The 22,874-nt window shown below is 38.8% G+C and overlaps 1 pseudogene; it reads right to left on the bottom strand.

The window, feature by feature from the left end:
• Nucleotides 1–263: 263 nt before the first annotated feature.
• Nucleotides 264–14,227, bottom strand: LOC117290150 (annotated as a pseudogene).
• Nucleotides 14,228–22,874: the final 8,647 nt, after the last annotated feature.

Below are 22,874 nucleotides of genomic sequence, written 5' to 3'. Positions count from 1 at the left end.
CATATCTTCAAACTGTGTAAGTTTAGTGTAAATCTGTGGACATTTTGTTTTGTGTTAGAAAAAAAGTACATAGACCTTTAAATCGGTTTCAATCTTGTGTTATGCAGTATTTTATTTTATTTTATTTTGTTTTATTTATTTCATTTCTCGGGAATACAAAGTACAATAATGCACATTAATTAGGTTAAAAACATTGAAAAATACAGCAAAAAGCAATTTAAATACATTCAAGAAAAAGAAACAGCTGGAGCCCGAAGGATTGCCTAAAAGAAACACAGTTCCTGTCGAGAGGCTCTCCTCTCTAGCTGATCCTAAAAAGAACAACAATAAAGTAGAATTATAAAAAATATAAAAATATATTTAAGTATTCTTTATAGCAGCAAAAAAAGCAAAGACGCATAAAAATAGACAAGCAATGGCATATTTTATAAGCAAGGTAAGGACATAAAATAAAATAAAAACCTTACAAGTAAAATGAAAGCACAACCATATGGATTATATACAATGGCTACAAATATTGAGTTATGGGTGGTTTTGAACACCACGTATAGTATTAAGACACCTCACTGGGGAAGTATTGGGGAAGTATTGAGTAGGTACACATTGTAACTGGGGACCTATAGCAAAAGAGGAAAATAGGGTCCACGGTTTGGATTCGGGAAAGGTCTACAGTTGGGCAACGTGTACAAAACCAATGGGAGCTGTTGCCGAACATAAAGTATAAAACAAACGAGGGACAAATGAGGTCAACGGTTGCAGGCGTGTACAAGCTTGTGTGGGTTGACGGGAAGCATACACTCTAAAAACTCCCGGGTCGGAATTTACCCGGATTTGGGTCCCAGGGGGCCAGACCCTATTCTGGATCAGTTTGACCCGGAATCCGTGTCATTGTGATCAGAAATTGGGTAAAAAGCGGGGATTTTGACTCGGATTCCGGGTCACATTGACATGGATTCCGGGTCAAACTAACCCAGAAATAGATCTGACCCCCTGGGACCTAAACCCGGGTCAATTCTGACCCGGGAGTTGTTAGAGTGTAAGAAGAACAGGGCACAAATTCATTCTGTTTTTGTGATACCATACAAAACTAGATGTTCGGGCTGTGTGAATATAGCAGTCAAATATTAAAAGTTAAACCAAGTAAAATAATTAAATTCAATAAAAGAATCATGAACTTAGACCTTCATACGGTAATATCAATATACAAATATATCAAAATACAAAAATTCTTCCGGTTCGGACAGGAAATGAGGTATAGTTAGACAATACAATGCAAAGATTTATTTCATTCTTTGTATGTAATTATATGTAATATTTTTTACAGACTGTTTGTTGCAAACTGTACATTTCGGATTTTAGCCGCTGTATTCAAACTAGAAAGTGATGATATCTCCTCTTTGATGGTATAATAATGAAATTTTTTTAATATTTTGGGGAGATATTAATTTGGCTAGAGAGCCTTCGCGGATTTCTCCTTTAGCAAAGTATAGGCCTATAGGCCTAGGTCAAACAAAAGCAAACTTCAATGTGTTCAAAATGGATGCCGTTACTTCAGTTTGACCTGATGTTTTTCATAGGATAAATCGGAGATGACCAGTTCTTTCTTATGATACATTTCGACTCTGGGAGTAAAGTGTACCATAAATAAGCCAACATCCTGCCGTCATTATAAATTATAACAATGCGTCTTTAACGAGATTTGTTAAAATATAAAAAGTACAGGAAAAGAAGTGGGGAAAATGCAATGATTCGAACGTTCGTAATATGCCACGACTTTGTAAGGACATTGTCTTCAATGCCGGAGAATGCGCCAAGTGTCAACTCGTTGGGTTGAAAGATAAGAAAAACGTTACTGCAACAACAGTTTGCATGCTTCTCTTGACATTGGCTTACAATCATGAACTCGGTGGTTGTTGCCACAGTTAGACATTCCAAAGTTGTGTTTCAACAGAATAATGTGCTTAATTGTAAAACTTTTTTTCAGTATTGTTAGTGTTATCTCTGCAGACAAGGACATGAACTCACCTGGAAAATATAAAAGAAGGAGTATAGTCGAACCGGCCGCAGTTCCTAACAATCCCATTGCATGCCCCATCTGTTCTTTACCGAATACCTTCTTAGTGGCAACATCTATGAGTACTGAACTCATTGCGAAAGCGTTCCCATACACGAAAGCGTTCGCCATCATCGCCCAATATGATATCAACCATGGATCGACAGCATAATAAATGGCAACTAAAAGCTGAGCTATAGCAAGCCATGTGTATGTGCTGACAGCCTGCACAGAATTAATCAGTGGACAAATCACAATGCAAGCTACCGTTCTTCCAATTCCATAAGAGACAATGAAATGAGATGCGTCTTCCAGTGTGAAATCTTTATATAAAGTACTATACTGCACATAGTATACTATCCAAGCCATATAAACCATTGTCCAAACGCAGACCATAAATACAACAAGCCAGAAAGATAGTGATGATAATAAACCAAGCCGGAATGTTTCTTTGGCAAATGAATTGAGTGTGGTGAAACAAGAACAGCAGTTGCTTGGTACCACTTTGTCGTCCCTGTCCTCTTGGTCTTCATGCTTGTGAGCTGCCTCATAGCCACTATGACTCCCATTTGTAGCAAGTGGTTTTATTAGAGCTCCACAGACAGCGAGGTGCAAGAATACAACTCTCAGAAGTAGCATTGTTCCCCTCCAGCCGTAGATATCTAGAAAGAGTTGTATCAAAGGCACAACAGCCACGAATGCAAATGAGTCGCCCAAACTCGCAATGCCATAGGCCAATGTGATGGATTGACTGAAGTAGCCTCCAACCAGATGTTTCGTTACGATGGACGAGATGCCGACAGCCGGTCCTGAAGAGTAAAATACGCAGTATTTAACAACTTAATCGTAAATAAGTTGAACAGACAAAACACAGTCAATATTCACAAATCAACAAAAAGACCTTATTCCCGTTTAAGAACAAAAAAAAAATGGTTTTAACGACCCCACTAAATTTGCATTCAGCTGGTGCCAGTATTTGATTGTTTATATTCGTATTACTATGAAGTCTCCCCAAAACATTAAAAATATTTTCTTCCGTACAAGACCATTCTGCATTAGTTCAATTACCTGTTAATATGGTTAAGACGGAGGTTATGGCGTATAAACGGGGTAGAAATGATGCAGCAATCATGGAGAAGCCAACGAATAATCCACTCACTGTCACCACGGTCCTGGCGCCAAATCTCTCTTTTAGTGGAGTTGCTAGGATGCCTTTTATGGAAACAAACATTTAAGGTGGTATCCAAAATAATTGAAAGGGATCATGTTAACCATCTAAACCATTCATTAGTTTTACTATTCCACTCAATTTCTGCCAACACACCCATTCACATTGAGTTCACCTCATCGGTACCAACACAACTCGTTTTCACAAAAACTTTTGAAGACCTTACCGATGTAGATTGTTAATGAGAGTTCCGAGTGGTTCATGAGTAATTTATTTTGACTGGATGCCACTCGATCAGTGTTGTCACCGGCCCTTTTGGTTTTAAATTTTCGAATCGGTTTTAAATTTTAACAACAACACCGTTTGTTACATTGACCCCTGAACTATACTCTGGTTTAATTCAAGTCTCTTTATGTTTTCCCTGTCAACGGCTTTGTTGTACACATGAAAAAATTTCCAATTCCAACAATAAAATCTGTGGATATCACAGGAACTACTAGCCCCATGTTTAAGCAAAATGAGTGGCTGTTTATGTAACAACAATTAATTACACAGTAATATTAATTCAAAATGTGTTTATCCAAATCGGTAAAACGACCCTTCTTATTCCAAATTGACACCAATCAAATCAAACTTTAAGCCAGCAGAGGTTGAAGAACTCTTACCCCCTTTCCTATAGTAACAAAACCAGGTCATACAAGCCTTGTGTGTAGTATATTACGGACTGAATCAATTTATAACAAACTGCACAGGAAAGAGTGTCAATCTTTCTCCCAGAATAATGAAAGAAAAGAAAATTGTTGCACAAGACGTATTTTGAATGATAAATTACCTCTTTTATCAATAACTACGATACTTCAGAGGGAGCCGTTTCACACAATGTGTTATATTATCAGCAGCTCTCCATTGCTCGTGACCAAGTACAAAGTGATTTTAAGCAACAACAAATAGTGTCATGGGCCAAAAAGCTGATTAAGCACAACATTTGCTTAAACACAAAAGAGCTTGCTTATTTTACACATTGTTACTGTCTACACTGGTTGTGAATGTTATTTAGCTGCTGTTTACTTTATAACAATTGAGTGGAGTCTTGGCCGGTAATCTAATTTTACTAAAAAACAATGATTTTTTTAGCTTAAAGGCAGTGGACACTATTGGTAATTACTCAAAATAATTATTAGCATAAAACCTTACTTGGTAACGAGCAATGGGGAGAGGTTGATAGTATAAAATATCGTGAGAAACTGCTCCCTCTGAAGTGACGTAGTTTTTGAGAAAGAAGTAATTTTTCACGAATTTGATTTTGAGACCTCAGATTTATAATTTGAGGTCTCGAAATCAAGCATCTGAAAGCACACAACTTCGTGTGATACGGGTGTTTTTTATTCTATTCATGTCTCGCAACTTCGACGACCAATTGAGCTCAAATTTTCCCAGGTTTGTTATTGTATGCATTATGTTGAGATACACCAAGTGAGACGACTGGTCTTTGACAACTACCAATAGTGTCCACTGCCTTTAAAGGAACACGTTGCCTTGGATCGGACGAGTTGGTCTATAAAAAAGCGTTTTTAACCGTTTGTTATAAAAAGCATATGGTTGGAAAGATGTTTTAAAAGTAGAATACAATGATCCACACAAGTTTGCCTCGAAATTGGTGGTTTTCCTTTTACTGTGCGAACTAACACGGTCGGCCATTTATGGGAGTCAAAAATTTGACTCCCATAAATGGCCGACTGTGTTAGTCGACGAGGTAAAGAGAAAACGGTACAATTTCGAGGCATGTTTGTGTGGTTCATTGTATTCTACTTTTACAGCATCTTTCTACCTGTATACATTTTATAACAAACGCTTTTCAAAGACCAACTCGACCGATCCAAGGCAACGTGTTCCTTTGAGCAATTTTTGTGCTTACGCAGCTCTATTATGACTTTGGGCAAAACATCTGGCAAAAAAGTACTGGTCGGCAAGTTGTAACAATGCATGAGTGCTGGTCGTTTTGTTTAAATTGTTCAGCGCTGACCAGCCCCGACCAGTGTAGTCACAGCACTGACTTTTATATCCTAATGGTAAAATATATGTTGTTTTGGGTCCCATGTCTGGTCACGCGATAGAAATCTTGACGCACGATCCTTAAAAAAACACAGTTTATAGTCATCGCTGAGGCCTAAAAACTGTGGGTTTTTTTTTCATGATCGTGAGTCAAGATGACCTGGACCGGCGCCTGTGAACGTTTATACAGAGAAAGTGCGCCGTTCAAATGCTGTGTTTTATTATTAAAGGAACACGTTGCCTAGGATCGGTCGAGTTTGAAAAGCGTTTGTAACCGTTTTTTATAAAATGCATATGGGTAGAAAGATGTTGTAAAAGTAGAATACAATGATCCACACAAACATGCCTCGAAATTGCACGGTTTTCCTTTTACCTCGTCGACTAATAACACGGTCGGCCATTTATGGGATTCAAAATGTTGACTCCCATAAATGGCCGACCGTGTAAGTTCGCAAAGTAAAAGGAAAACCACGCAATTTCGAGGCAAACTTGTGTGGATCATTGTATTCTACTTTTACAACATCTTTCCAACCTTTGCTCACTCTTTGACAGTATTTCCCCCTAAAATTTGGTTCATAGATCCGCACTTGAAGATGCTGTCAACCCAAAAAAGGTTCTACTGCTGCTCACATTTTACAGATGTTCTGTTCCGTTCTGTGTGCCTCTTATTGGCCTAAGTTGAAGAAACTGTCAACAGATGTAGTCGAATGATTGGCCTAATTCGACTCGTAACAAGTGACTGATCGCGAGATGTAGCGCTGTATTTATACAAAACTTTGGTAGTCCCACTACTGGATTACTGCTCCCCGGCCTGGTGGGTGTACCCCACCAAGCATGTCAATAAGCTTGAATCTGTCCAACGTAGGGCTACAAGGATGATTTTAAGACAAAGGTACCAGGAGCAACCCTATGAAGATCGCCTTCAATCGCTTGGACTAATGTCTTTGGACAATAGGAGACAATGTATGAACATGTCATTCTTTTCTAAACTTCTTGTCAGCCCTATTATGTGTTTTATGTCAATTGTACTTGATTATTTTCATGTTAATTGTCGTCACTTAGATTCACTTACATTCCACCATGTCAATCCTAGGGTCAATGCATTCAAATTTTGTGGACTTGTTCGATTTCCTAAAACATTTTCTGAGCTTGATCGTGATCTGCGTAACTGTCTTGTCACTGAGCCTTTTAACGTTTTCAAATGTAATTTACGTGACCATTTTAGTTCTTAGGGTGAATCTGTTATTGGCAATCTTCCACAGCTGCTATATAGTGTGTTTTGTTCTCATAATGTCGCTCTATTTTAACATTCGTCCCATATTTGTTGTATATACTTTGCTTGGTTTGTTTCTTAATAATTATATGGGTGATATTTTGTTTTATCTACGAGTGTTCAGATTTGGTATATTGTCATTATCTTGCCATAATGTTTGTGCCAGCTCGATGTTTCATGATTTTAATTTGCTGTAGTGTTTTGTACTTTTATACGTTATTATCTATATTTTTTAAATTCATGCTTTTATTTTCTGTATTTTTATAAACATGTTTATGTTTTTAAAACTTTTGCTTTACCCTGGACGGCCCCTGCCCACAAAGAATTATATCCGAAGATTTAAAATAGAATAAAATTAAAATAAAAAATATCCTCACATATACACAGCGATCCAGCCATGAAGACCGCCATCTCGAAAAGTGTCAATTGAAGAGAGGAAAAAGCGTGTAAAGCAGCCAGGATCATCCATTTTGAAACGACGCATACAAGTGACCGATGACCTTGTACAAAATTCTGGGATACTACCAATTCGTTACTGACCTTCGCAGTGCAAAAACACCTTCTATTATCAAAATACCGTGTTAAAAGGTGTTCAGGTCATAGCCGTTGACATTATAGCCTACCAAGGCCTTTGGATTAAGTAGTTTCCACTGCGTCTCGGTGGTCATTAAACTTTAACTGAATAACAATCCAAGCATGAAGTTCGCCATAATATCGCAAAGCATCAATTGACGATAGCACCAGAGAAGAATCAGACAAGAGATCAAAAAACTGCGATCTGCCAAAGATAACAGTTTTGATCATCCCCCATACTCGCACTTTACCCTACAATATACGCCATTCATCTTCATTAGCAGCCTTCAGAAAAGCTCACAAAACCTATTTATATGACTCTTAATCTTGTTGTATGTTTTATCTTGTTTTTGCTATTTTTCTTTCTGTGTAAAGCACTGTGATACATTTTTTGTAAGAGCGCTTTATAAATGCCTTTGTAGTATAGTATAGTACATACACAACACGAACAATATGAAACAACTTTTAATTAATGGCTCTGAAAAGAGCCGATATACCGCGGTATGGTCTCGACGGTTCGAATAGTTATGCTCGGCTCGTCTTTTCTCCAATACAGCGACACCATGACGTGAACATGATGGCATGAACATCAGCAACATCTGGCAACCTCTACTCACACGAAAGAACCGCCAAAACCATCCCCGCTCCAGCGAACTCATTTAACACTGAAACCAACCAATCCTAGCAAGACGGTCACAGCACACTGACCGAAACGGCAAGCAGTACTTAACTGTCTATTCTCAGAGCTTCTGAAGTAGACCACATCAACACTAAACTTGAAGATAAATACATCACATAATAGGGATACAGTTCCGTAAAATGGATAAACATTGGTAAACAGCAGAGGTTGCCTCATTGGTAAATATCCCTTAGGTTTTTATAATTACGATCCTAGATAAAGACAACATTGCTTTCGGTTTTCACTGTAACTTACAAAAGGTTGCCTGTGGCTGATTTCACAAGGCACAAAACCTTAATCACTGTGGCAAACAACCCATCCTAAAGTGGGAAGAATCTTAGTGCTTTGTGAAATCGTGCCTTGAACATTTATGCGCTGTAAAATGTGGGGAGAGGTAATTTTCCAACGATTGGTCCTAAAGAGGTTAACGGAGTGTTCCTCATTGCTATGACTTAGATGAACTGCGATGGCTTTGCTGCCTCCAATGTAACCACAGTACAGCAGCAACAGTCAGTAGTTGGGCACCAGCCATGAGACTGAAAGCCACTGTGTAGTCTCCAATGGTGTCATAAATCAAGCCTGGTGGACACAAAAAACATCAAGAAAAACACGCAGATTTAGTGATAAAATATTGGCGGCAGAGAAAGCCTATATATATAAACTTTTTGGGAGGAGTTGTGCCATTGATGCAGAGATGTGTTCCGATGAGTCGATCACTTGGTCAGAGACTTTTGTGTCGGACTGGACTCGAAGTCGACCATCTGGACTCGGACTTAGACTAAGACCAGCTGGACTCAGATTTTGACTCAGAATTTGACCATCTTGACTGGACTTGGACTCTCCCTTTGTGACTCATGACTGGGACTCGACACAAATGACATTCAGTGCAAGGACTCAACTAAAAACAGTCCCAAAACTTACACCCAAATTCGACAATGAGGACTTCTCTGCTTCGATGGCACAATAATGAATTTTGCCTCAGTTTTTGAGGAGATATCTGGCTAGAAGGTCTTCGCATTTGTGGCCTTTGCCAACGTTTTCAGAATTGCTGCCTCAACTGTAGTTCGACATGATTTTATCTGAAGGATCGATCAGCGATGACCAGGCCAGACGTAGTTCCCATGTAATATCTCAACTCTGTGGTAAATTTGTTGATTGTGTTATAAACCCAATTATCACCGGTCGTCCTTATAATTTTAAATGAGACTTCAACAACATTTTAAATACACGCATTTACCTTGTCGGGACATTGTCTTTAATGCGAAACAATGTGCCGAGTGTTGAACGACAAAAAAGCAGCAACGGTTTGAGCGCGACCTTTTCATTATACAATGAACTTATTGAAAATGAAAGTTTGGTTACAAAAAAATAGTGCTGAATTTGGCAACGTAGTTGCAGTTGTTAAAGTGTTATTGCTGCAAAAAAATGAATATGAACTCACCTGGAAAATACAAGAGGAGGAGTGATGTCGAACCAGATGCAACTCCTAACAATCCCATTGCATGCCCCATCTGTTCTTTACCGAATACCTTCTTAGTGACAACATCTATGAGTACTGAACTCAGTGAGATGGCGTTTCCAAACACGAAAGCGTTCGCCATCATCGCCCAATATGATATCAACCATGGATCGACAGCATAATAAACGGCAACTAAAAGCTGAGCTATAGCAAGCCATGTGTATGTGCTAACAACCTGCACGGAATCAACCAACGGACTAATCACAACGCAAGCTGTCAGTCTTCCAATTCCATAGGACACAATAAATTGCGATGCGTCTTCCAGTGTGAAATCCTTATACACAGTACTGTACTGAACAAAATATATTATCCAAGCAGAACATGTCATTCTCCACACGCATACTGTAAATACAACCAGCCAGAAAGATATGGATGAGAACAAACCTAGCCGGAATGTATCTCTAAAAAATGAGTAGATTGTGGTTAAACAAGAACAGCTAAAGCAACTCCTTGGCACCACTTTGTCGTTTATAATGGCCTCTTGGTCTTCAATAGTGCGAGCAGCCTCATAACCATCTTGACTTAAAGGTGCAGCGGGTGAGATAGTTAGAGCTCCACAGACAGTGAGGTGTAATAACAGTCCTCCTAGAGTAGCATTGTTCCCCTCCAGCCGTAGATATCTAGAAAGAGCTGTATCAATGGCACAACGGCAACGAAAGCAAAAGAGGCGCCCAAACCCGCCATGCCATAGGCTAATGTGATCGATTTATTGAAGTAGCTTCCAATCAAATTCTTTGTTATAACTCTTGAGATGCCGAGCGCTGGTCCTGGATAGTAAAACACACATTTTCCCAATACCATCAGTAAATAATGTCACCAGAGAATACAGTCAGTTTACAAATTAACATATTATAATATAACCAACGGTTCTTTTCAGAACCACCCCAACTCATTAGAGATAGTCATCACACGGTGTTACCGCAAACCTTTCTAGATCGTAATTCCACCATGCAAAGTTTCAAATCCTACTTAAATTAACATAAATCAAACGGGAATATTCCATTTAGGAATTAGACATTGTTTCCATGAGTCAATCATTTTGCAATTCACAATTTTTCCAAGTAGGCGCTGGTGTGAGATGCAATTGTGTCCGTCATGCAATACTGTCCGCTCCGGACACTTTTGCACATGCAATCGTGTCCGGGGCTTTGCAAAAACCGTTCGGTGGACATCATGACTGTACTGTACATGTATGTGCGCGCGTAAGCGAGCGTGCATGCTTTGAACCTACATACATGTACTATATGCAACATGAATGCTCACGTATTTTATGATTGCAGCGAATACCCAACGGCCGAACATTTCCCATGTCATTCATGACATGCACTTAGCTTATAAAAAAAATGGCGAATGTGTTCCGTCGACCAAGGGCGTTTAATTTGCTGCAAGGACGGTTTTGCGAAGAGGCGGACACAACTGCATATGCAAATGTGTCCGGGCGGACACGTTTGCATTAATCAAAACCGTCCGGTGAACATTATTGCATATGCAATAATGTCTTCCGGATGGTATTGCATAGAGGACATAATTGCATGCGACACCAGTATTGGTCTGCTAATCGTACTTTATACTTACATTTTATGTCATATCATAAAGACCTTGAAATCGTGCACGTGAGTATTTGAACATGTGGGTGGTGGGGTGCTAGACCACCAAGTACATTCTAGTAACTGCAGGCTTGTTTAGTCGGTACTCTTATTATGTTCGAATCCACTGTTCAGAATCGCAGCATTGTTGATAAACAATTTAGGATTAATTGACGGTGCAATATTATTGTATTATAACACACCTCATGCTTGTTCTGTATTCTGGTTGGCTGAAACACGGTCACGTGGGATGAACTAATATAGGATGCGTTCGTTTAGCTTCCCTGGGTCGACCCCGGTGTGTGACGGGGTTTTTTTTCCAGGAGGAAGGTGTGCAGATAATTACCCACGTTCGTCCTGGAAGAAAAAACCGCCACACACCGGGGGTCGACCCAGGGAAGCAAACGAACGCACCCATAGTATAGTGATCGCGCGCGCGTGTTTGCGGGAACTAGTTCCCGAACGGGCACTAGTCTTTGAAAATAGTGCCCAGTCACAGCGCCCTCTCTTGACTTAAATCGTGAACAGCAACTACAAAACTTCCTTTCTGTTCCAGATTGCTGTCTTTTTTCACATTTAAGACCGAGCTGTAATAATTCGGTAACTAGTGTACGTCTATTCCCCCTCGGGCCTGTGAATGACCAGAAGAGGAGCCTATCTGGTCACTCAAAGTCCCTCCGGGGAATAGACGTACACTAGTTACCTCATTGCCAGTCAATATGTTTATATTATTTGAAACTGTTCAAAAGTTTTCTGAGTAGAATTGTCAAACAATTCGCTAGGACTGGTTGGAAAGATTGAAAAAGTGAACCCAAAATCTATTCTCCGTCAAAGAAATATTTTGCTTCCAAGAATGTTTTTCTTCAATTCCACAAAATATGGTTCCGTTCTCAAAAAACAAAAAAAATATTCCCTCAAAATAGGCTAGTTTCCTTTTATTTTTTAGCTACTCTCGAAATACCACATTTCGTGGGAACGAAACAGTATTTCAAAGGGAATGAAATAACATTTTGAGTAAACGAAATAACGTTTTGAAAGAATGAAAAAAACACTACGGTTAAAATATATATTTGGTTTGCGGTAAAACCATGTGTGTATCTACTTTGGCTTAACCAATTAAATTTGTCTGTACAAGTTGTTTATTCACATGAATTAACTCACCTGTTACTACGACGAAGACGGAGGTGGTAGCGTATAAACTGGGCAGAAATGATGCAACTGCCATAGAGCTACCAGCGACTAATCCACTGATTGTCAATACAGTCCTGGCGCCAAATCTCTCTCTTAGTGGAGTTGCTAGGATGCCTAATAGGAACAAGAAATGTTGTCGAAAGAATAAATGACTTAAAAAAGGAACGGTCATGTAAAACACGGTTAACAGCGGATCAAGTTGTTAAGGTATGATATATTATTTGATTTATTATTGATTATTTTCAATTGCCACGAGTAACTGCGAGTTTTTATGACGTCATAATTGTTTTATCTTTGCAAGAATCATGCACGGAATTTCATGTTAGGCACTTAAACGGTGTAGACATTCCATTTAGTTGTGCCGATAGAACTGAGGTAATTCTTTCAATTGTCTTATTTTATAGACCTTTTACGATGATATTTATATTATAAAAGGTCCATTCCGTGGTTCATGAGTTGTTGAGACATCTTCAACGATAATTGTTTACCCATTTCGGCTAGACCCACTGTAAATGTGGAACCAAATGAATCACGGGTGCAGGATCAGCAGGAGCCCACATGGGTAAACCATATTGTGCAGCCAGGGGGAGTTTGGTATACCCACTCTATGGTATACCTCTATGATAAACTCCCAAACAATCCTCAACATATCGCCATCAAAATGTGTGTCATAATTCAACGCGGTTGGTCAGAACACCAAATCCTCGACGAAAACATATTGGCTGTAAGGCCAATACTACGGAGCCCCTAGAGGGAGATTTAAAAATAAATTAAAACAAAAATTATCTCGAGCGCACGACAACTTTTCTCGTGCGCACGAGAAAATTCGGGATTCCTGGAGGCATTATTTTCACACACACCTTGAAACAGACCTTTGAAAATGTAGATGCTTCTATTAAGTGCGTAACAACGTATATTCGTACGTACAAATTGAAAATTTTCAACAACTTATAAAAAGTTACTAAAACCCCCATGGGTCGGGTCAAGATAACCATGGTTGTGTTCCTCTGACCATCCTCAAAAGAACCTTCAAAATTAGGTAATCAGAAATGTCTATCTGTCCGTATATGCGTACGCTGCCAATAGTGAAAAGTAGTATATTTGTACGTAAATGTCTTTACTTTTCAAAAATCTTTTAAACAGTATACTAAAACCCCATGGGCCGGTTGCCAAGAATGCCTGGGTGAACCGTTCCTTGGATTGGAACCCCCTCTAGTTCGGTACGTAGCTGTGGTGCCCAGGCCTTAGGGGTCTATGTCAAACGAGTAACTGGTCCTTGTTTGACATTCAAACCAGTAACAAGCTATAGTCCTTGTTTGACATTCGAGAAAACCGGTGTGTTTCACGTGTGTGATGTGATAATAATGGGGGCGTTGCGATGAAACGGAATGCGTTCAGAAACCCGAATTATGTCGCGCGTACGAGATTTCGTGCACAGGAGATCGTTCTTTTTAGATGTCTTTTAAGGGGCTCCGTGCGGTATCCCCAGTTCAGGAGAAACGATTCTTTGTGCAGAATGCCCAATATATAGACCATGTGAACCTTGTTTACAATAAGTGTGACCTTGTAATTTCTTTCAGTATTCTGGCAGGCAAGATACTACACTGGTCCTATGGGAATGTTCACATTTTGTGTCTTAATTTCCACATAAAACCAAGAATTATGAAAGTAAAAGCTGCTCAAGTTTTGAGATGTGCCCCCTTTCATCATATCAAATTTGGTTAGAATTGGACAGTGCAATCTCCATAAAATATAAGAATTTATGTTTTCTTTGATTTAGCTGTGTACAAATCATGCCTGCAGGAAGTCCAGGCTCTGTGGCTCTTTTGTAAACATGTGATGTCACAGGTCACATTGTCTATTGCAACAGGAATAGAAAGTAAGCTAATCGAACTCACCTGAGATTTGTACACCTGCGTCTACAAAAGCAACCATCCAGCCAATTAACCAAGTCGAAGTGAGGAACTGTTCTTGAAGGTTAGGTAACATCATACCAAGACCTTTCAAAGTAGTACTTAACGCTGCCTTGGTTGTAAACAAACCTAACACAGCGATCCAACCATGAAGACCGCCGTCTCGTAAAGTGTCAATTGAAGAGTGGAAAAAGCGTGTACAGCAGCCAGGATCGTCCATTTTGAAACGACTCTATCCAGCCAAACCAGTGACTTTATACACATAGTTCCGGAGTACAGCGCTACCAAATGGTATGTGTGCTCCCTATATGTTTGGCAAGCTGTAATCCATTCAATTAAAAACCAACACGGCCTTCGCAGTGCAACAATCACAGTATTCACGTGTTCAGGTCGAAACCGTTGTCCCGTAAAGACTTTCTTAACAAACTACTCCTTCCCCCAACAAAACAAGGATTGGTAATTGTGCTCAAAATAATTGAAAGTGATCAATGTAGAGATGTTGATAGTATTTTCTCAATAAAATATTTAAATTTGAGTTTGAGACCTCGCAATTTGATTTTGAGGTCGCGAATTCAAGCATCTGAAAGCACCCAACTTAGTGTGACAATGGTGTGGGTTTTTTTTTTCGCCCTTTAATATCTACCAACTTCGCCGACCAATTGAGTTTAAATTTTCACAAGTTTGTTATTTTATGCATATGTTGAGATACACCACATGACAATCACCAAAGGTGTCCAGTGTTTTTAACCTGCTAAGAAATGATTCAATTTGAACGACGACAAATTCTAGAAACAGTATTAAAACAGATAGTGGTGACCTTTTTTAACAACTTGACTTTCTGCGGTTTTCTTTTTAACAGATTTCCTTAGTATATGTTTAACATACATTGACTGTTAGGTTTTTGGAACAATGATAATTTTGTAAAGAATAGATATAAATACACAAACTTTATTTCTAAATATTGTGGGAAAAAAATTGTTTTTTGCTTAAAAAAATATCAGTTTAGTTAACATACCTTATAACAAAACAGCACAGAAGTTCTGCAGTTTATGTGGTTTTTTTTTTCATTTACAAACAGTTTTATTTAAAGGCCCTGCACACTTTTGGTAAGAACTCAACATAAATTGAAAGTTGGTTTTCTTTCATTATTCCCTTGCTTGTTCGATGACAAATCGAGACCAACTTTTCACTGGTTTGTTATTGTATGCATATTTTGCGAAACATCAAGTTATAATTATACTGGTCTTTCACTATTACCAAACGTGTCCAGTGCCTCTATTTAAAATGTAATAACAATAAAGGGAGGATACATGACAAACTGGAGAAAAGAACAATTTAATTCACGACGCATGACGAGTTTCCAAAACAAAACCTAGGACTACACGAAAGTATACAGTGCCAACACACATCGGTGTATATTCAATTTGTGTTGTTCAATTTCTAAACCTGCCAATGCATGCACGAATTCTGTCAGAAAAGTTTGTACACAATTCGCTGAATATAAAAATATGTGAGTATATTATGGAACGCCAAAGAGGCATTTAATCATCGGTGGTGGTCCTATGCGATCGGTGATCAACTTTAGCGAGCGGTGATAAAACACGATCGTTGGTCCATTTTAGCGATCGGTCATGCATATTCATGATCGGTGATGGTATATAGCGATCGGTCATGCATATTCACGACCGTTGATGGCTTTTTGCAATCGGTGGTCAACTTTAGTGATCGGTGGTGGCTTTTTGCAATCGGTCAACGTTAGGGATCGGTGGTGGCTTTTTGCAATCGGTCAACTTCAGGGATCGGTGATGGCTTTTTGCATGCGGTCAACTTTAGTGATCGGTGGTGGCTTTTTGCAATCATTCAACTTTAGTGATCGGTGGTGGCTTTTTGCAATCGGTCAACTTTAGGGATCGGTGATGGCTTTTTGCAATCGGTCAACTTAAGGGATCGGAGGTGGCTTTTTGCAATCAGTCAACTTTAGGGATCGGTGGTGGCTTTTTGCAATCGGTCAACTTTTGCAACCGGTGATGGGATTTTGGGATATCCGAATTTTGCGTCCGGTCAGTGCAGGCCTACTTCAAAACCTATGATTGTGTAGATTGTGGATATTAGTTGTTGTTATTTTCTAGTTCACACCACCATGGAGGAATAAATTACACTCACCAGCGGGTTGACTGACATGCCAAACATTTTTAGAAGAGTACCATTTTATAACTATGTAAGGGGGAACGCAACAAACATCAAATTAATCAGCTCTTTCTAAAAAGATAATAATAATAATAACAAATGGGTAGGAGAGGGTGTGGAAGGGTTATCTATGTCCCACAATTGGTTGTCGTCTTCCGGAAATGGTAGGGACTTTTCGTTTTCGACGACGGATGGTTCTGCGACGGTTGTTCAGCTAAACGTTGTCGTTTTCAGCACAACGAAGATTCATCCCAAGTACTGTCGTAGAAATTGAGGGACGACCGTCCTCAAAGCCGACGCATGCGCAGATGACGCCAAATGTCATCTTTACCGTCGCAGAACCATCCGTCATCGAAAACGAAAAGTCCCTGGTGTATGCCGGGGAAATACAAATATTTATATTCAGTGAAGGGAAATGTTTTTGAACAAGAGTCTCTACCGATAGTTTTGTGTGTAAGGGGAAATCTGAAATCATACAAGTAGCCCTGTGTAAACAGACCCGGAGGTGAGAACATTATGACCACACAAAAACCGTTTTGATGGAAAACACATATTATGTGCATCATGAATGTGATGGACAAACACAGACCGGGACGCACTCAACACGTTTTATCAAAGGCTAGGTAAAGTATTATACAAATATTTCCTTGTAATAAACGGAGAGGCACGTATTAATTGAATCCAAAGCGAAAAACGAATTGTATAAAGTTCTTAATTTAGGGGGGGGGGTGTATAAAGTATAAAGATAAAAGAGTTAAATCTTATATAAAATTGAAGCTTTAAAATAAGCTTTACTCTAAACGTAATTTTGTTTTAAATTATTAATTAATTAACCTTGTGATCTTCATTTGCATATTTAATTAGTAAATCTTAGTAGAGCGCCATATCTCAAGAAGTATACTTCCGGGTCAACCGGAAGTTGGCCCATTTTTTGTTTCAGTTATACTACACAATCAATCTTCATTTTTTGTTTCAGTTATAGGCTCCTTTCAAATTTTTACTTTGGAAAACCGTGACCCCATGTTGACCTCTATTTTCGGGTCAACCTGAATTGGGATTAGATCTCAAGACCTATACAACCTATTTCAAACTTGTTCCAGTTTCCGCGACCCCATGTTGACCTCTACTTCCGGGTCAACCGGAAGTGGGACCATATTTCAAGAACTATAAAACCGATTTTCAAACCCTTTTTTACTTAGAGACTCTTTGAGCATTAAGGATTAACCTTAACAAAATGTGGCCCCCATATTGACCTAGCTCTACTTCCAGGTCAACCGGAAGTGGGACAATATCCCAAGAACTTCACAACCTATGTTCAAACCTTTTTTCAGTTATAGCCTAACAAACAATACAGTATCGGGCCAATGGTGGCATGTACCGGCGTCGAGTTTCGATACGGTGCCGTTAATTATGATGATGATATTGAGCCAGAATTGGGCCAGTGCTGGCCTTCTTCCGGTCAAGCGTCATGTCCTTGCTAGTAAAGTGCCCACACTGGGCCAATGTCGGTTTTATAGAGGCAAACTATTTTAGTTAGGACGGAGGTTTGCCTGTCTTGGCCAATATTGGTTTTGTGCGGCACAACGTTTCGGCAAAATTATGAACCTTTAATGGGCCAATGCTGGTTTTGTAGCGGTGCACCATTTTGGGAAAGTGGTAGAAAACCTGCAGTGGTCCAATACTGGTTTTGTGGCACACCATTTGGGAAAACGGGCAGAAAACCTCTCATTGAGCCAATACTGGTTTTGTAGCTGCACACCATTTTTTGTCAAAATGGTGTCATTATAGAAAACCTTTTCGGGGCCAATCATGCCAATACTGGCTTTGGCAAAACGGTAAAGAAATATGTTCTAATGACTAAACCGACTTGATATTTAAAAAGGAATTAGCCCATGCAAGTTATTTATTGAAGCTGGGGTGGATTTCACAAAGAGGTAAGACTAGTCTTATCTCGAGTTAGGAAGAGTTAATAGTCCTAACTTAGGACTAGCCATACGTTTCTTATATCTCCAAGGACTATGTCCTAAGTTAGGACTAGGCCTAACTCTCTGTGAAATCGACCCCTGATGGCACCGGCATTTTGAGAAACCGAATACTATTAATAAAACAAAGTTCTAAAATTAATACCTCCTTTTTTAGTTTATTGGTTTTTACATAGCATTTTTAATTTGATTTATTCATTGCTGCTGTTTTTTAATTTTTTATGTTTTGTGTTTATCATGGACAACTACACTTTATTGTAATGAACTTTTTTATTGCAAAGTAATTACATTGAAATTTAATATATTTAATATACTTTTTGCATTTTTATTTTATTAATAAAAACTTACGAGTTAAAATGCTGGTTGAATTTTCGTCTGATAATGAAAGTTTTACTTTCTGTCATCTGTCTACTGGTTTGTTGGCGGCACACCATTTTGGCAAAATGGTAGAAAACCTCTATTGTGCCAACACTGGTTTTGTAGCTGCACCGTAGACAATCTTTTCTGGGCCAATACTTTTTTTTTAGCGCCACGCCATTTTGACAAAATGGTATAGACAACTTTTTCTGGGCCAATACTGGTTTCGAAGTGGCACACCATTTTGGCAAATAATGGTATAAAACAACTTTTTTGTGCCAATACTGATTTGGTAACGGCCACCATTGGGCCGGCATTGAACCGACATTGGTCATAATATGCAATTTTCAAGGCAGGGTGTCAAAGCTGTGGCACAGGATGTCTTAAGATTGTCGAAACAATTAAAAAATGACAAAGTAATGTAATTTGTTGAGATTTTTTTTGCTAGAAAAATCTCCCCCAAAATTGTAGATATTAATAAATCTTGATTGCAATAATGTAATAATTTGAAATAACTGATTGCCCAATTTATGTATGTTATCTGCGTATAAAATGGTACTCTTCTAAAAATGTTTGGCAAGTCAGTCAACCCGCTGGTGAGTGTAATTTATTCCTCCACGGTGGTGTGAACTAGAAAATAACAACAATTAATATCCACAATCTACACAATCATAGGTTTTGAAGTAGGCCTGCACCGACCGGACGCAAAATTCGGATATCCCAAAATTCCATCACCGGTTGCAAAAGTTGACCGGTTGCAAAAAGCCACCACCGATCCCTAAAGTTGACTGATTGCAAAAAGCCACCACCGATCCCTGAAGTTGACCGATTGATTAATTAATAATTTAAAACAAAATTACGTTTAGAGTAAAGCTTATTTTAAAGCTTCAATTTTATATAAGATTTAACTCTTTTATACACCCCCCCCCCCCCCCCCCTAAATTAAAAACTTTATATAGTACGTTTTTCGCTTTGGATTCAATTAATACGTGCCTTTCCGTTTATTACAAGGAAATATTTGTATAATACTTTACCTAGCCTTTTATAAAACGTGTTGAGTGCGTCCCGGTCTGTGTTTGTCCATCACATTCATGATGCACATAATATGTGTTTTCCATCAAAACGGTTTTTGTGTGGTCATAATGTTCTCACCTCCGGGTCTGTTTACACAGGGCTACTTGTATGATTTCAGATTTCCCCTTACACACAAAACTATCGGTAGAGACTCTTGTTCAAAAACATTTCCCTTCACTGAATATAAATATTTGTATTTCCCCGGCATACACCATTTCCGGAAGACGACAACCAATTGTGGGACATAGATAACCCTTCCACACCCTCTCCTACCCATTTGTTATTATTATTATTATCTTTTTAGAAAGAGCTGATTAATTTGATGTTTGTTGCGTTCCCCCTTACATAGTTATAAAATGGTACTCTTCTAAAAATGTTTGGCAAGTCAGTCAACCCGCTGGTGAGTGTTATTTATTCCTTCCATGGTGGTGTGAACTAGAAAATAACAACAACTAATATCCACAATCTACACAATCATAGGTTTTGAAGTAGGCCTGCACCGACCGGACGCAAAATTCGGATATCCCAAAATCCCATCACCGGTTGCAAAATGTGACCGATTGCAAAAAGCCACCACCATTCCCTAAAGTTGACTGATTGCAAAAAGCCACCTCCGATCCCTTAAGTTGACCGTATTGGCACAAAAAGGTGTTTTATACCATTATTTGCCAAAATGGTGTGCCACTTCGAAACCAGTAGACAGATGACAGAAAGTAAAAACGAAAATTCAACCAGCATTTTAACTCGTAAGTTTTTATTAATAAAATAAAAATGCAAAAAGTATATTAAATATATTAAATTTAAATTAAATTACTTTGCAATAAACAAGTTCATTACAATAAAGTGTAGTTGTCCATGACAAACACAAAACATAAAAAATGAAAAAACAGCAGCAATGAATAAATCAAATTAAAAATGCTATGTAAAAACCCATAAACTAAAAAAGGAGGTATACATTTTAGAAGTTTGTTTTATTAATAGTATTCGGTTTCTCAAAATGCCGGTACCATCAGGGGTCGATTTCACAGAGAGTTCGGCCTAGTCGTAACTTAGGACATAGTCCTTGGAGATATAAGAAACGTATGGCTAGTCCTAAGTTAGGACGATTAACTCTTCCTAACTCGAGATAAGACTAGTCTTACCTCTTTGTGAAATCCACCCCAGCTTCAATAACTTGCATGGGCTAATTCCTTTTTAAATATCAAGTCGGTTTAGTCATTAGAACATATTTCTTTACTGTTTTGCCAAAGCCAGTATTGGCATGATTGGCCCCGAAAAGGTTTTCTATAATGACACCATTTTGACAAAAAATGGTGTGCAGCTACAAAACCAGTATTGGCTCAATGAGAGGTTTTCTGCCTGTTTTCCCAAATGGTGTGCCACAAAACCAGTATTGGACCACTGCAGGTTTTCTACCACTTTCCCAAAATGGTGCACCGCTACAAAACCAGCATTGGCCCATTAAAGGTTCATAATTTTGCCGAAACGGTGTGCCGCACAAAACCAATATTGGCCAAGACAGGCAAACCTCCGTCCTAACTAAAATAGTTTGCCTCTATAAAACCGACATTGGCCCAGTGTGGGCACTTTACTAGCAAGGACATGACGCTTGACCGGAAGAAGGCCAGCACTGGCCCAATTCTGGCTCAATATCATCATCATATTATTAACGGCACCGTATCGAAACTCTACGCCGGTACATGCCACCATTGGCCCGATACTGTATTGTTTGTTAGGCTATAACTGAAAAAAGGTTTGAACATAGGTTGTGAAGTTCTTGGGATATTGTCCCACTTCCGGTTGACCTGGAAGTAGAGCTAGGTCAATGTGGGGGCCAAATTTTTTTAAGGTTAATCCTTAATGCTCAAAGAGTCTCTAAGTAAAAAAGGGTTTGAAAATTAGTTGTGTAGTTCTTCAGGTATGGTCCCACTTCCGGTTGACCCTGAAGTAGAGGTCAACAAGGGGACACATTTTTCAAAGTTAATATTTAACACAAAGGAGTGTGCAACTGAAACAAAAGTTTGAAAATCGGTTGTATAGTTCTCGAGATATGGTCCCACTTCCAGTTGACCCGGAAGTAGAGGTCAACATGGGGTCGCGGAAACTGGAACAAGTTTGAAATAGGTTGTATAGGTCTTGAGATCTGGTCCCAATTCAGGTTGACCCGAAAATAGAGGTCAACATGGGGTCACGGTTTTCCAAAGTAAAAATTTAAAAGGAGTCTATAACTGAAACAAAAAATGAAGATTGATAGTGTAGTATAACTGAAACAAAAAATGGGCCAACTTCCGGTTGACCCGGAAGTATACTTCTTGAGATATGGCGCTCTACTAAGATTTACTAATTAAATATGCAAATGAAGATCACAAGGTTAATTAATTAATAATTTAAACAAAATTACGTTTAGAGTAAAGCTTATTTCAAAGCTTCAATTTTATATAAGATTTAACTCTTTTATCCTTATACTTTACACACCCCCCCCCCCTAAATTAAGAACTTTATATAGTACGTTTTTCGCTTTGGATTCAATTAATACGTGCCTCTCCGTTTATTACAAGGAAATATTTGTATATACTTTACCTAGCCTTTTATAAAACGAGTTGAGTGCGTCCCGGTCTGTGTTTGTCCATCACATTCATGATGCACATAATATGTGTTTTCCATCAAAACGGTTTTTGTGTGGTCATAATGTTCTCACCTCCGGGTCTGTTTACACAGGGCTACTTGTATGATTTCAGATTTCCCCTTACACACAAAACTATCGGTAGAGACTCTTGTTCAAAAACATTTCCCTTCACTGAATATAAATATTTGTATTTCCCCGGCATACACCATTTCCAGAAGACGACAACCAATTGTGGGACATAGATAACCCTTTCACACCCTCTCCTACCCATTTGTTATTATTATTATTATCTTTTTAGAAAGAGCTGATTAATTTGATGTTTGTTGCGTTCCCCCTTACATAGTTATAAAATGGTACTCTTCTACAAATGTTTGGCAAGTCAGTCAACCCGCTGGTGAGTGTTATTTATTCCTCCATGGTGGTGTGAACTAGAAAATAACAACAACTAATATCCACAATCTACACAATCATAGGTTTTGAAGTAGGCCTGCACCGACCGGACGCAAAATTCGGATATCCCAAAATCCCATCACCGGTTGCAAAATGTGACCGATTGCAAAAAGCCACCACCATTCCCTAAAGTTGACTGATTGCAAAAAGCCACCTCCGATCCCTTAAGTTGACCGATTGCAAAAAGCCAT

The sequence above is a fragment of the Asterias rubens genome, chromosome 5 (assembly GCF_902459465.1).
Source record: "Asterias rubens chromosome 5, eAstRub1.3, whole genome shotgun sequence".
Classification (NCBI taxonomy): Eukaryota; Metazoa; Echinodermata; class Asteroidea; order Forcipulatida; family Asteriidae; genus Asterias; species Asterias rubens.
This window is presented reverse-complemented; position numbering and strand designations above follow the sequence as displayed.